The sequence below is a fragment of the Oenanthe melanoleuca genome, chromosome 18 (assembly GCF_029582105.1).
Source record: "Oenanthe melanoleuca isolate GR-GAL-2019-014 chromosome 18, OMel1.0, whole genome shotgun sequence".
NCBI classification, from domain to species: Eukaryota; Metazoa; Chordata; class Aves; order Passeriformes; family Muscicapidae; genus Oenanthe; species Oenanthe melanoleuca.
The window spans coordinates 7,832,362-7,844,730 of record NC_079351.1 but is presented as its reverse complement, the minus strand read 5'-3'; positions in this window follow the sequence as shown (position 1 = coordinate 7,844,730).

Below are 12,369 nucleotides of genomic sequence, written 5' to 3'. Positions count from 1 at the left end.
CTCTTTTCTTTCCCACTTTTCAGCACGGATATATTTCATTTCAAGTGTAAGAGACGTTGTCACCCTCAGGCAAAGTGCCCCCTCCCCAAAGCACTTTTTAATCAGGCTGTTTCCTGATGGCCTGCGCTCAGTTCCACCCTCAAAGCCCTGCAGATGCTGCGGTGGAAGCGATTACAGTTTCATTAGCTGTACAAGGCAGGCAGGAGGGGCTGCAGCCAGAAGGACGCGGGTTGTGGCTGTCAAGGAGAACACTAAAATTGGTGCCAAAATGTGGATTCAGAGCAGAGCAGAGAGAGGAGCCTGCAGGAGCAGAGCTGGGGACAGGCTGGCACCCTCAGCTCATGCCCTTTGACACTTCTTCAGTGTCTTTGGAGCTGTCCCAGCCCTCCCTGGCTGTGAATTTGGGAAAAGAAAGGAGGGGAAGCCGCACTGGTGCCATCTGCCTCTCTCCACAGGGACACGGCACTTCTCCCATCCTCTCCCAGCTCTGCACCAATTACTTATTCCGCTGTGTACTTTCCTGTAACTACCCCTTCGAAAAACAAATAAGCGCTTGAAAACAAACACATTTAGCCAGGCGTTTACATGGCACTTGACAAACACAGATTCCAGCCTGCTCCTGCCCCCGAAGACTTTGCAGTCTGAGGAAGGCAACACAAACACAAAACAGCAGAGCCTGGGAGGAAGAACTGAGGCAGCTGATGGTGATGAAGGAGAGAGGATGGAAAGGGAGAGAAAAGGTTTCTCCTGGTGTTTGGGATGGAGCCCATGCCAGCACCAGCCCCTCATCCCAGCTGTGCCTCAGCAGCTTTGAAGCACTTTGGTTTCAGGCATTTTTTGGATATTTTCAAGTGTGGGAAGGTGACCTGGCTTTCTGTGGCATCGCCACACCGTGCCAGCATCCTGCCCTGGGAGGGAACAGCAGAAACCTTGGAGAAGGAGAGGGCAGGAAAAGCCCAGGAACGACTCCAGAGGAGGCTGGAAAAGCCTCAGCCCTCGCTGTGCAAACCCAGGGGGTCTCTCCACACGCAGGGATTGCTGCTGCAAGGGGATGGAGCATCCCCAGCATATATTTTCTTTTTTTAATAACGTTGTGCTTCAAAATCCAGCGGTGACAAGGAGGGAGGAGAAGGGGATAGAGCATTTCAGCATTAACACTGCTCTTCTGTTGGTAATAACATGCTGGTACTTTTAGGAGTGTCTGGGAGCTTAAGGGGTCAGAGGTGAGGTTATCTTTCAAGAGCAGCACTAACACTACTGAGCTACTTAATGCGAGCTGGGAATAATACAGGGCTGTGAGTTTAACTGGACAACGTTGTACTGGGCTGGTTTCATCCTGCCTGCCTTGGATTCTGCTGTTTTCCCATTGATTTGGGGCTCCAGCATTCCCCCCTCCCCTCCTTCCTTTCTTCACTTCTCTCCCTCCCCCTTCTCCTATACCCGATTAGCATCTGTGTGCTGGCAGCCTGTGCTGGTGGCAGGAGAAGCCCCGGGCAGGGCTGCAGTGTCCCTCTGCCAGGGGACACTCATCCCTGAGTGCCAGGGGTGCCCAGAGCACTGCACCTGCTCAGGTGTGTGCCTGCACCATTCCCTCTCCTGTGCCTCTGTCCCCTCCCAGCTGCCTGGGCTGTGGCAGGAGAGCAATCCCTGCTGCCAGGGCTTGGGTGCAGCAGGGAAATTCTGCAAGAATTTCCTTCTTTCTCGTTTTCTCCCTGTTTATCATGGCATGGTGCACAGAATGCCTCCAGCAGATCTTCCCTCTCCTGCAGCCCAGGTGAGCTGGTGGCTGTCAGAGAACTCCCAGAGCTGTCCCACAGTGCTGCTCTGGGCAGGGAGCTGGGATTTTGCTCTTCCCTCTTGCAGTGGAGGATTCATCTGCACCAGCCATTGCTGACTGGGCAGACTGAGTCCCTGCTTCTGTAACCATCTCATGTTTCTAAGGGTTGGGGCAGGTCGAAATCTAGGGAATATTTCCAACTCCTGCCTAGGACATGAAAGAAGTGAAGGAAAAGCCCAGTGATGCTGCCTTCCTCTTACAATGCTCCTTTTCTCATTTTTATTTTGCACCTGGGCAAGTCATAGGAAGCACCACGCTGTGACACAGCCTGGATGCAGTGGAATTTGTTAAGATGGACGAGGCTTTCCATGAAAAACAAGGGCTCTGTTTTCAACCTTGGGCCTTATTTAAAGCTGCAGGCTCTGGGCAGTGGAAAACAAGCTGCTCCTTGAGCTGGAGTTTGCCACAGACATTGGAATTTCCTTGGCTGGTGCCAGCAGCTGGCAAAGCAGAGTGCTCGTGGCTGGGAGAGGTGAGGGCTGGGTGGGAATGTCAGCATGTCAGGAGAGCAGGAACAAGGATTCACATCAGAACTTTACACTTGTTTCACCCTAAAAAATACTAGAGCTCCTATTTCTACAGCTTTTCTGTGTTATTTTTAGACTGGCTCCCAAGGAAGAGTGGCTTAGGTGATTGCACTCCTTGTGCTCAGCTGAGAGTGGCTGTCAAGCCTTCCCTATTCCCTGCTCAGCTCAGGGCTCTGCTCCACTGGGATGTGATTGAAAGAGTCAGATCTCAGTGATTTTAACTACACATTTCATAAAGGCTGCAGAGCAGGTAAAGGAAAGAGACCTGAACAGTGAAAACTCCCACTGAGCAGAGTGGATTCTGGCAGCATGAAACACCAGAGCACCCAGCTAAGCAAAGAGATCTCAAACCCAGAAAACACAGCCACACTATGAATTGTTGGGCACCAGAGCATCACTCCTGACCAGGGTTTCTCTAAGTGCAGTGGCTGATGGATGGAACAGGATGGTCTCTCAAGTTTCCCCACAGTCAGGACATTCACATCTGTCTCCCTTCTGGATTCTTTAGTGCCTGCTAAGGGGCTGAACCCACAAAATGCCTCGGATAAAATGCCAAGCAATGAGACATGACACAGAGATCAGGCTTCATCATCCTCCCGCTGGAGGAATGACTTCCCTGAGCAGGGGACAGACAATGGTATTCAGGTGACCACCCACCACCTTGGGCCCCTCTCTGCCCTGTGCTCCAGGTGTGACCCAAGGCACACCCTGAGAACAGTCCTGGGACTTCTGGAGTGGGTGTAAAACCAGCAGTGCTGAGAGAACAAGCAGTTGGCACAACTTTCAGTGTCCTGGAGCAGCAAGGGAGGCGTTGGCTGATTTATTACTCAGCAGTTTGGCTTTGTGTGCTCTGAAACCACCTCCTTCCCCTTTTTCTGTTGGCTTTTTCAATAGAAAATGAGACCAAACATGGGAAGGTACCAAACTGCCACAATTTTGAGTGTGGGCAGCACCAGTGGGCTGAGTTTTACTGGAAAGCTGGGCTTTTGTTTCTTCAGACTCTCTGTGCTAGAAAGCAGGGCAGCCAGGCAAATATTTGCTCACTGACTCCCTTCCTCTTCACTGCACAGCAGGGACTGTGTGGTTTTGATTTCAGTGTGTTTTGGGAACCTGCCTTTCCCACTGGCACCCTGCAGCAGCATCCCAATGCTGAGAGGTTGTGCTCTGTGGAGGGCTGGAGGAGCAGAGGCTGCACGGGGCTGGGAAGGTCCCCTGAGCAGCCAGGCTGCAGGGCAGTGTCACCACAACTGCAGGGAAAACAAAAACCCTCCAACAACGTTTAAATGGAGAGTCAAGGCATTACTTTGTTATCTGGCCAGGATGTACCACAGAAATCATCTCATCCACATACCCGGGTGTGCAGGGAGAAGCCTTCCATGACACATGGCTTTCACTAGGTTTTTCAGTTCTTTTATACAGTCAAAACTCATAGAAAAAAAAAAAAATGGGTTAATGTTCATTAGTCCCAAGTAGTTCTCAATATTTGGTCTCCTACTGGATCCCAATTTCTTAGTTTCTGATGTTAATTAGATTTTCATTCTCTGATTGTCTTATCAGCCTTTTCTGGAGATGTCTCCCCCTCTGCAGAGGCAGAGTCTGGGGTAGCTGTCCCCAGGTGGCCACTGATGTTCTGTTCATGGCCCTTTGTCTTTTGGGCAACTCCCAGCCTGTTGGTGTGTTGAGTTCACCTAGAGAAGCAATGCCCTGGAAAGAACCTTAACACTCTTTTTCCCAGGGCAAAAGCAAATAAAACCCCTTGACTAAAGTTACACAAAACTTTTTAAACTGGTATGTTTGCTAACAGCAGGAGATTGCTCCCAGGTGGAAGTAATGAAGGAAAAGATAACAGAGTTTTAAAGCTCTGAGCCTCCAAATTGGCCTCTCCTGTGAGAGGAGCACCCAGCAGGCAGCAGAGCTGCCCCTTGCCACCTCCTCTGGCCCAGGTTATGGATGCTCCTTTCCTGCCCAGTGCCAAATTCCTGCGGTGACAGCCGAGGGATGGAGTCTGCTGGAATTGGCAGGTATGAAAGTGCCCTGGAGCAAGCACAAACCCCTCACAGTGTCCATCGGGCACGGGGGTGCAGGGTGGCCTCCTGTGGCAGCAGGATTCCCTGCAAGGCTTCCCTGTGTCCCTGGGGTCAGCATGGAAATAACATCCCCATTCCACCAGAACACCTTTGGCAGCCTCAGCCTTAGCCAGAGGCTCAAGGTCAGACTCACTTTTCCCTTGTGTGTCTGTGCCTTGGGATTTTCAAAAGCCCAGGGCTCTGCTCTGGGATCTCCTGGGTGCCATAAATGTCATGGGAAGAAGAAGAGAAGAGCACATTTGGGAAGAGGCTGTGGCTGCTGCTGCTCCCTGCAGGAGCAGCAGGATCACCGTGTCCTCACTGGGCTGCTTTTCCCAGGAGCAGGAACAGACTTTGGCTCTTGTGGCTGCTGCTGCTGAGATCAGATCTGCTCACACAGCTCTGGATAATCCCTCTGGTGCCTCCTCCTACCTGCAGCTGGCTTTCAATGAGCCCAGGCCACAGCAAAGTACATAATGAAGGAAAAGTTAATTGAGGCATGACCTTTGCTTCTCCAGCCAGTTTTGTGGCTGTGAGCCCCACACCAGGCTCTGCCTTGCTCTGCTCATCTGCTGCTCCTTGCAATGGGGTGAGAGGAGCTGCTGCCTCAGGAGGGCCCCTGGCAGTGCTGAGCAGCATAAAGCAGATCAGGACCCTAATTCTTCAGAGAGTGATCTTCTGATCTGCTTCCCTCCCAGCCAGTCCAGTGGCTCTGGGAGTGGCAGCTGGGATGTGCTGCAGGGAGCTGAAAACCCATGGCTTGAGAGGCACACCAGGAGTGAGAGCCATCCCCAAACCCGGGTGCTCCTGTGCTGTGGGGTGAGCTGGAGGTGGTGGATGGTGGATTTTGCCATCCCAGCAGGGCACCAGCCTGGCTGAGTCACCCCCTCCACCAGGCTGGTGATCAGCACCCTGCTCCTCCTTACACACCAAGGAGAGGCTGAAAGATCAGATCTTGGGCCAAGGAATGAGTGGCTGGGACTGGGATGGAGATTGGGATGAGGATTGGGATGAGGACTGAGATGAGGGATTGGGATGAGGGACTGAGATGAGGACTGGGAGTTCCTGCTGTGTGCACTGGCTCTCTCTGGGGGCATCTGAACTCTGTGGAGTTCAATGGAGCAAAACTGCCACAAGGGGAACAAGAAAATGGCAGGAGGTGATGGAGACAGGGGAGTGCAAATCAGAGAAAAGGGTTTTGATGGGAAAAGGTATTTGGAAGAAGTTTTAGGGATTAAATGCAGCATAAAGTAGAGAGACCATCGCATGTGGCTGGGATGTTGCTGTTCACATCCCTGGATGGGTCTGGCTGGGTTTGGCTTCTGAGGGAGCTGGGGGGGCTCAGCCTGGACAAAAAAGAGATTCAGGGGGTCTCTTCTCACTTTCACACCTCCCTGACAGGAGGCTGTAGACAAGTGGAGGTTGATCTCTTCTCCAACAGAAAGGGATAAGGAGAGAGGAAATTACCTGGGGAGGTTTAGATTGGTTAGTACAAAATTTCTTCACAGAAAGGATGGTCTGGCCCTGGCACAGCCTGCCCAGGCAAGTGTTGGAGTCCCCATCCCTGGAGGGATTTAAAAAATGTGTTGGTGTGGTGCTTAGAGAGATGGAGTCAGACTTGTCAGTGCTGGGTTAACAGCTGGGAGTGATGATTTTAGAGATCTATTCCAACCTTAATGGTTCCAGGAGGTTTTTCCCTCCTGTTTTTGAGCCACAGACCAGCATAGTGGTATCTGCAGAATCCCTCTGTGGACCTGGAGAGTTCTGGGGTTGAGAGGGCAGAGGGCTGTGATGACATTTAAAGCTGTCCCCAGCTGCCTGGGGGATGTCACCATCACTCTTGTGTCCTGGCAGCTGCTGGCTCCTGGCTGTGGACCCAAAGCAAAATAAATAGGCTGCTCCCCCCATCCCTCTGCTGCTTGGATCACAACTTTTGATTTTGTCATAAAGCTGCTTGACTTGATTGAGAGTGCCATAATAATGATACTTACTGAGGAGGTTTCATACAGCAGTCTGAAATTGAGGTGCAACGATCCCCCATTAATGAGCCTTTCATGGCACCCATCTGGCAGCTGCAGGATGTCCCTGTCACCCGTGCTGCCACACCCCAGCACCAAAATCCTCTGGAGCTCAGGGTCTGTGTGTGACTGGGCACAGGGCTCTGGCTGCTTCGTGGGTCTCCTCACAGGAGACTGAGTTATGAGGTGGGAAATGCTGCCAGGACTTCCCCAGGGAAGGATGCTGTGGGTGTTGCTGTCACTGCACCAGCTGGATTCACAAGGATTTTAAAAAAGAAAAGGAAAAATCCCCTTGTCACTCCTGTAAATCTCAGACATCCTCACTCTCCTTACAGGCTGGCAGCAGCAAGTCTGGGGGTTTGTTTGGAGGCTGCTGTGCTGGATATTGCAGACACTAAAGAATCTCTTTTGTTTATAAACTATCCAGGAGTTTTTTGTATTCCTGCTGCTAGTCCTCCCAGCTCCCTTGGGACTGCACATGAAGGAAAGCATCTCCTGTTCAGCAAATTAATTTTTATTATTCCTTTAATCCTGGTCCACCCCAGTGGGGTGGCACCTCAGTGTGCATCCCCTTGCTGGGGACAGGGGTGACACCATGGCAGGGGACCCCAAATCCAGGTGTGAGGGGTGGATGGTGAGCAGAGGTGGGACAGGAGAGCATGAAACCTGTGAGGGGAAAGAGCAAACAAAGAGAACAAAGCAAAGGGAGGCAGGGATGGCTTCACTTTGTGCTCTTACTGGGGGTGCTGGGGATGGTTCCTGCTCCCCAGCAGGAGGGGGCTGGGGGTCCCTGCTCAGGCACAGCAGCTCCCATGATGCTGGACAGAACCTGGCAGCTCTGGGTGTGGCATCTCCGGCCATCCAGGCTGAATTCTGAGCTCATCCCTCTGGCACTTGGGAGCTCCCCGGGTGTCTGGGTGAGGAATCAGCTTCTGTGCTTTCACAGGTATTGCAGTTGTGTTGGTCACACCATGAGTCGTGTGCAGAAAAGCCCCAAGCTGTGCTCTGAGTGCTCCTCTGAGCTCCCAGCTCTCCTCTCCACTTCTCCCGTGGCTGCCAGGCCAAACCAAAGCTGGGTGAAGCCTTGGAGAGGCTCCTTGTCCACGGAATGTGACTCAGCCCCGTGGAGAGGGAGCTCTGGACCAAAGTGACACATCAGGGTGTTGCTGTGGCCTTGGCTGGTCACAGACCCTGAGCCAGGTAAATGCCCATTTCCATTCTCTGGTTCCATTCTTTCCACAGCCTGTCCTTGAGGGACTGCAGGGTAAACCCAAATTCACCATTCACAGCCCTGGGCCCAGAGGACAGCACAGAGCTGAGGTGACACAGGTGCCACACGAGGCTGCCAGCTCCCCTGGACACAGGGGACACTCTGAGGTGACACTCCTGGCTGGCACCTCTGCCCAGACACGCACTGTACCAGCCACTGTGACAGCCTGACAGCCATGTGGCATCATAATAGGATTTGCTCCATGTCTATAAACTGTTATCCTAAATATCATCCCAAATCCTTTGATGCCCAGTGACAACCTGTCTCCTTAAATCTTTTCCCCCCTCCTGACTCAAGCAGCGTGCTCTGAAATCGTTGGGAATTCCACGTATCCGCCATATAATTGGATTATATTTTATATGTCTGCTAAAATAATGATATAGCTACATCTTACTCTGACAATGAAGGGACTAGGCCAGGGCAGGGCTCCCTGTGTTAGAAATAATGCCAAGCTGGTCAGGATTACCAGCACAAGAACTTGTTAGCTCCTTGCAGAGCAGATGCTCAATTAGAGCTGGGGGACACAGATGGGTGCCTGACAGGGGGAAAGAACCATTTTGGGCTTTGAGGAGTACTGGGGGCAGTTGGGATGGCTTTTTACAGCCCTGTGGTTTGTCCAGCTTCTTCTCTTCCCTCTGGTTAGGAGCCCCAGCTCCAGCATTGCCTTCCATGGTGGATATCAGATATCAGCTGAGATGAATGTCAGGCTGAGGTTGTTCCCAAATCCTCCAAAATCATCGGGATAAATAAAACTCCCTAAACTGTCTCTTAGTGTTAGAGAGTTTACTTTATTCTTGGCCAAGAGGGGAGTGTGTGGCTGACAAAGTTCTGCCCTCCACACTGATGATGGTACAAAACTTATTCACTCATTTATACATTTTTAACAAAAAAATAAATTAATGTTCACCGGTTCTAGGTTATATAATTATCTTCATTAATTAGTATTTTATCCTCTACTGGTTATTGATTTCTCATTCTTCATGCTACTTTGCTCCACATTCTTTCATGTTTTTATCACCTTTTTCTCAGATGGAAAGTCTTTCAAATTTCCAGGCCTTCATTTTCTCTGTATCTTCTGGTTACTCCAATGTCCTTGAAGCACCATAAATTTAAGATCTCAAATGTTCAATCTTCAGCTCACTTTGGCTTTGTTTGCTGAAGCTTGTCAGTGTTAGTTTTAACAAAAGTAAGGTTTTGGTGATTTAATCATCAAAATAACGATAAGGGGCTGTGAAGGAACTTCCCTAGTGCTGGCTTAAGGTGGGCACTGCCCACAATTAACTAAACAACTAATTAAAAATTAGTTAGAAATGTTACATCGTTTCCACCAAGGTTCAAAAATTGCATTTTGTGTTTCCAGAAGCCTGTTAATGTTTTGGGAATAATCTTCCCAAAGGCCACATGCAATGGATTATGTTTGGGGTATGACAGAGCTGAAGGGATCCCTGTGAGAATAGGAAAAAACACATTTTAAGACTACCCTGGTTTTATTATTCCTATAGAGGATATCCACAGGAAGTGAAGTTAAAAATTTGTCAAAATTTGAGGTGCTTAGTGACAGATTTGGGGTGTTCACACGATGGTGGGAGACAGCACTTGCATTTTTTCAGATTTTAAACCCTTCTTTCTGCCTCTTTGTGTCTATTCTGGGTTTCAGTTTCAGGTTACCTGCAGAGGGTGGAGGTTTCTGGTGTTTGGGGTTGCTAATGGTTGATTTCCTCAGCTCAGCTGATTTCACCCTTGATGCCTTTGGCCTGCCATGAGAACCAGACCTCTCCTCATTTCTGCCTGCTGGGCAGGACCAGCGCCCAGCACAGCTCCTCTGCACTCCCAAAACCCAAACTCCTCTCCTGGGCTGGCTCCAAGTCAAAACCCAGGGTTTAGCCATGGGAACAGTGATCCAGGCACAGGCTGGAAATCCTGATGTTTCAGCCACCCAGATCCCAAATTTCCCCCTAACCCTGCTCCTTTGGAAGCTCAGGGTGCTTTGTGGGCACGGATCCCAAATTAGATGCCTTAAATAAATGGCAGGAGAGCCCCTGTCTGTGCCATCCACCCTGTCTGTGTCAGCAGGGAGCAGATGGGGGAGCTGGGCAGGTGAAGCTGCTGGGATGGGAGGTGTGAAGTGACAATGGGGTGACAAACTGTGTCACCAGCCCAGCCACTGGAGGAGAGCCCACATAACTCAGTTTCACACCTTTTTGCTTGGTACCTTCTTGGAGCAACAAATCTTTCCTTTATTCCATTCTGCTTTGCTTAGAAATAGTCAAACTTTCCTCTTCTGCAGATAAATTTGTGATTAAATCCTTCATTAAGTTCTGCAGGATCTGGGGCATGTAATGTCAGCATTTTGGAAGATGTTGGCCCAGGTCTTGCTGCCTTTTAGAGTAACCTGACAAGTCTGATTATCTCTTCAGGGGTCTAAATTTTGCTGGGGCCTTGATTGAGAAGCAGGGAGTGACTTTTGGCTCTCTAGTGAGCAATCTGGAGGCACAGAAATAAAATTCTCAAAGCATTTTTATCTGCATGTGTTTCAAAACTAGGGCTTTAGGAACCACAAAAAGTAAAATAAAATCAAAACACGTTTTCAGGAGTTTGTAGTACAAATTACCCCCATTAAAAAGTACCCTGTTTATACAAGGGGGAAAAAAAATGACATCACTGGTTTGAGGAAGAAGTGAGGAAAGTATTCAGCAGTGAGTGATCTTCACTGAATATATTTTCTCTGGGCCACTGTAACTGCAGGAACTTATCAAAAGAAATGGTTATTTTGATCATAAATGTAGTGGGTGGCAGGTTTTTCTTGGCATTTATTTGGCTTTAAGATGAACAAAATTTTCCAGTGTGGAAAAAAAAAAAAAAAAAAAAAAGCCCAAACTCAGAAAGGGAGATAATTAGCGTGCAGTAGTTAATGGAGAATTTCAAAGCAAATGAACAAAGCTCATCCCTTCATTCTGAACGGTGTTTGTTTTAGCTGAACGTATTTTCTGTTTCTGAAAATGGATTTTGCTGTCTGGTGCCTCGCTGTCCCCGGCGAACCCCGCAGGTCCTGGCTGGTCACTTTGTGTCACGGACACCTCTGTGCGTTTATTTTGCAGAACCACACAAAAAAACCCCACTGGTTTCCCCCATGCCCGTCCCTTTTACCCCAGTAAACCCACGGAAACCATTTGGTTCCCCCACCGAGCTGACACCGCGAAGCTGCTGGTTGGTAAACCCGGGGCATTTCGCCAAGCTGGATTTGGCAGAGGAGTTTTGTTTCCTGCGGCTATAGCTCGACAAGGAGGAAATTCCGTTTTCACATCCCTGAAAAGCCCTATTATCTTCCCGACTTCAGGTCTGGAGAGCCCGGTTTTCTTTGATGGCCTTGGGATGCGGCTCGCTTTGCATCTGTATTCGGAGCCATCTGGTTTTTGGGAGGGGGAATTTCCATCCATCCATCGCATCCCTGGATCGCACCCCGGGCGGCGCCCGGCTCTGGGATCACAATGGGAACACAACGGGACACAACTCCTCACCCCGGATCTGCAGGCTGAGCTGCCCTTTGGGCTTTTGAAAAGCCTCTTTATGTCTCAGCATCCCGATTTCCCCGCCCGGGTCCTGCTCCCCCAGGACGGGCGGAGCAGGGTCAGCCGCACCGCCCGGGGCTGCTCGCCTTTGTGTGCTGACTTCTCAGCGTACAAATAGCACAACAATGGAGCCCGAGTTATTTTTATCTATCGCCCTTAACATCACAAGAGAGTCTGGGAGCGCAGCCGGGGCCGGTCTCGCTGGAGAAGTGGGGATTTCAGGGCTGGCCCTGCTCTGATGGGCTCATTGCGTCAGGGTTTGTGATGGGAAAAGGGGGGTTGGGGCAGTGCTGAGGGATGAAAGCTGTAATTGGCATTAAAATGCCTCCCAAGGTGGTACTGCTAGGCATTAAAAAGCATATTGTCTTTAAGCATGGGAACGATTAAATCTTCGCTATCAATGTTTTTCTTCCTGGGTATCTTGGGTGGAGAAAGAGTGAAACCTCTGCAGCAAATGCTGAATGCTCTGGCAAATAAGCCCTACCTATTTCCTATATTTGCTAAAACCATGGATTTTTTTATCAGCTCAAACTCAAACGGTGCAAATGTTATCGCGGAGACAGCAGGAGACCTGCCCGAGCTGCCTGCACCAGGAATGACTGCAGGACTGAAACCTGGTTTCTCTGAGCCACATCTGGCTGGGATGGAGGAAAACATCTGGATCAGCTCCAGGCCTCCAGCAGAAAGCTGTCCTGGGAAGGAGGAGAGATAAGCTGCCTTTGGAAGGATGCAGCCAGGGCCCTCTGTGGGCAGCTCCCTGTACCCTGAGCTGCCAGGGTGAAGGTGGAATTGAACTGAGTCCCCACCTTGCAGTTAAATTCTCTGCTCCTCTTCCTCTCTGTGGCAAGCCAAAGGCTGCAAAGCTTTATTCTGGTGGGCTTTTGCTCCTTGAGACCCTCCTTGGCACTGGTGGGGCTGAGTTGACTCTTCTGCTTCTTTCCATGGGAGTCCAGTGCCAGAAGGGGTGGGGAGGAGCTGGGGGTTGTGTGGAGGAGGAAGAGCTCACAGCACACCAGGTGATCCCTGCTGGGCTGCAGGCTTGGTCTCCTGATCTTGTACCCCAGGCATGGACAGAGTTCCTC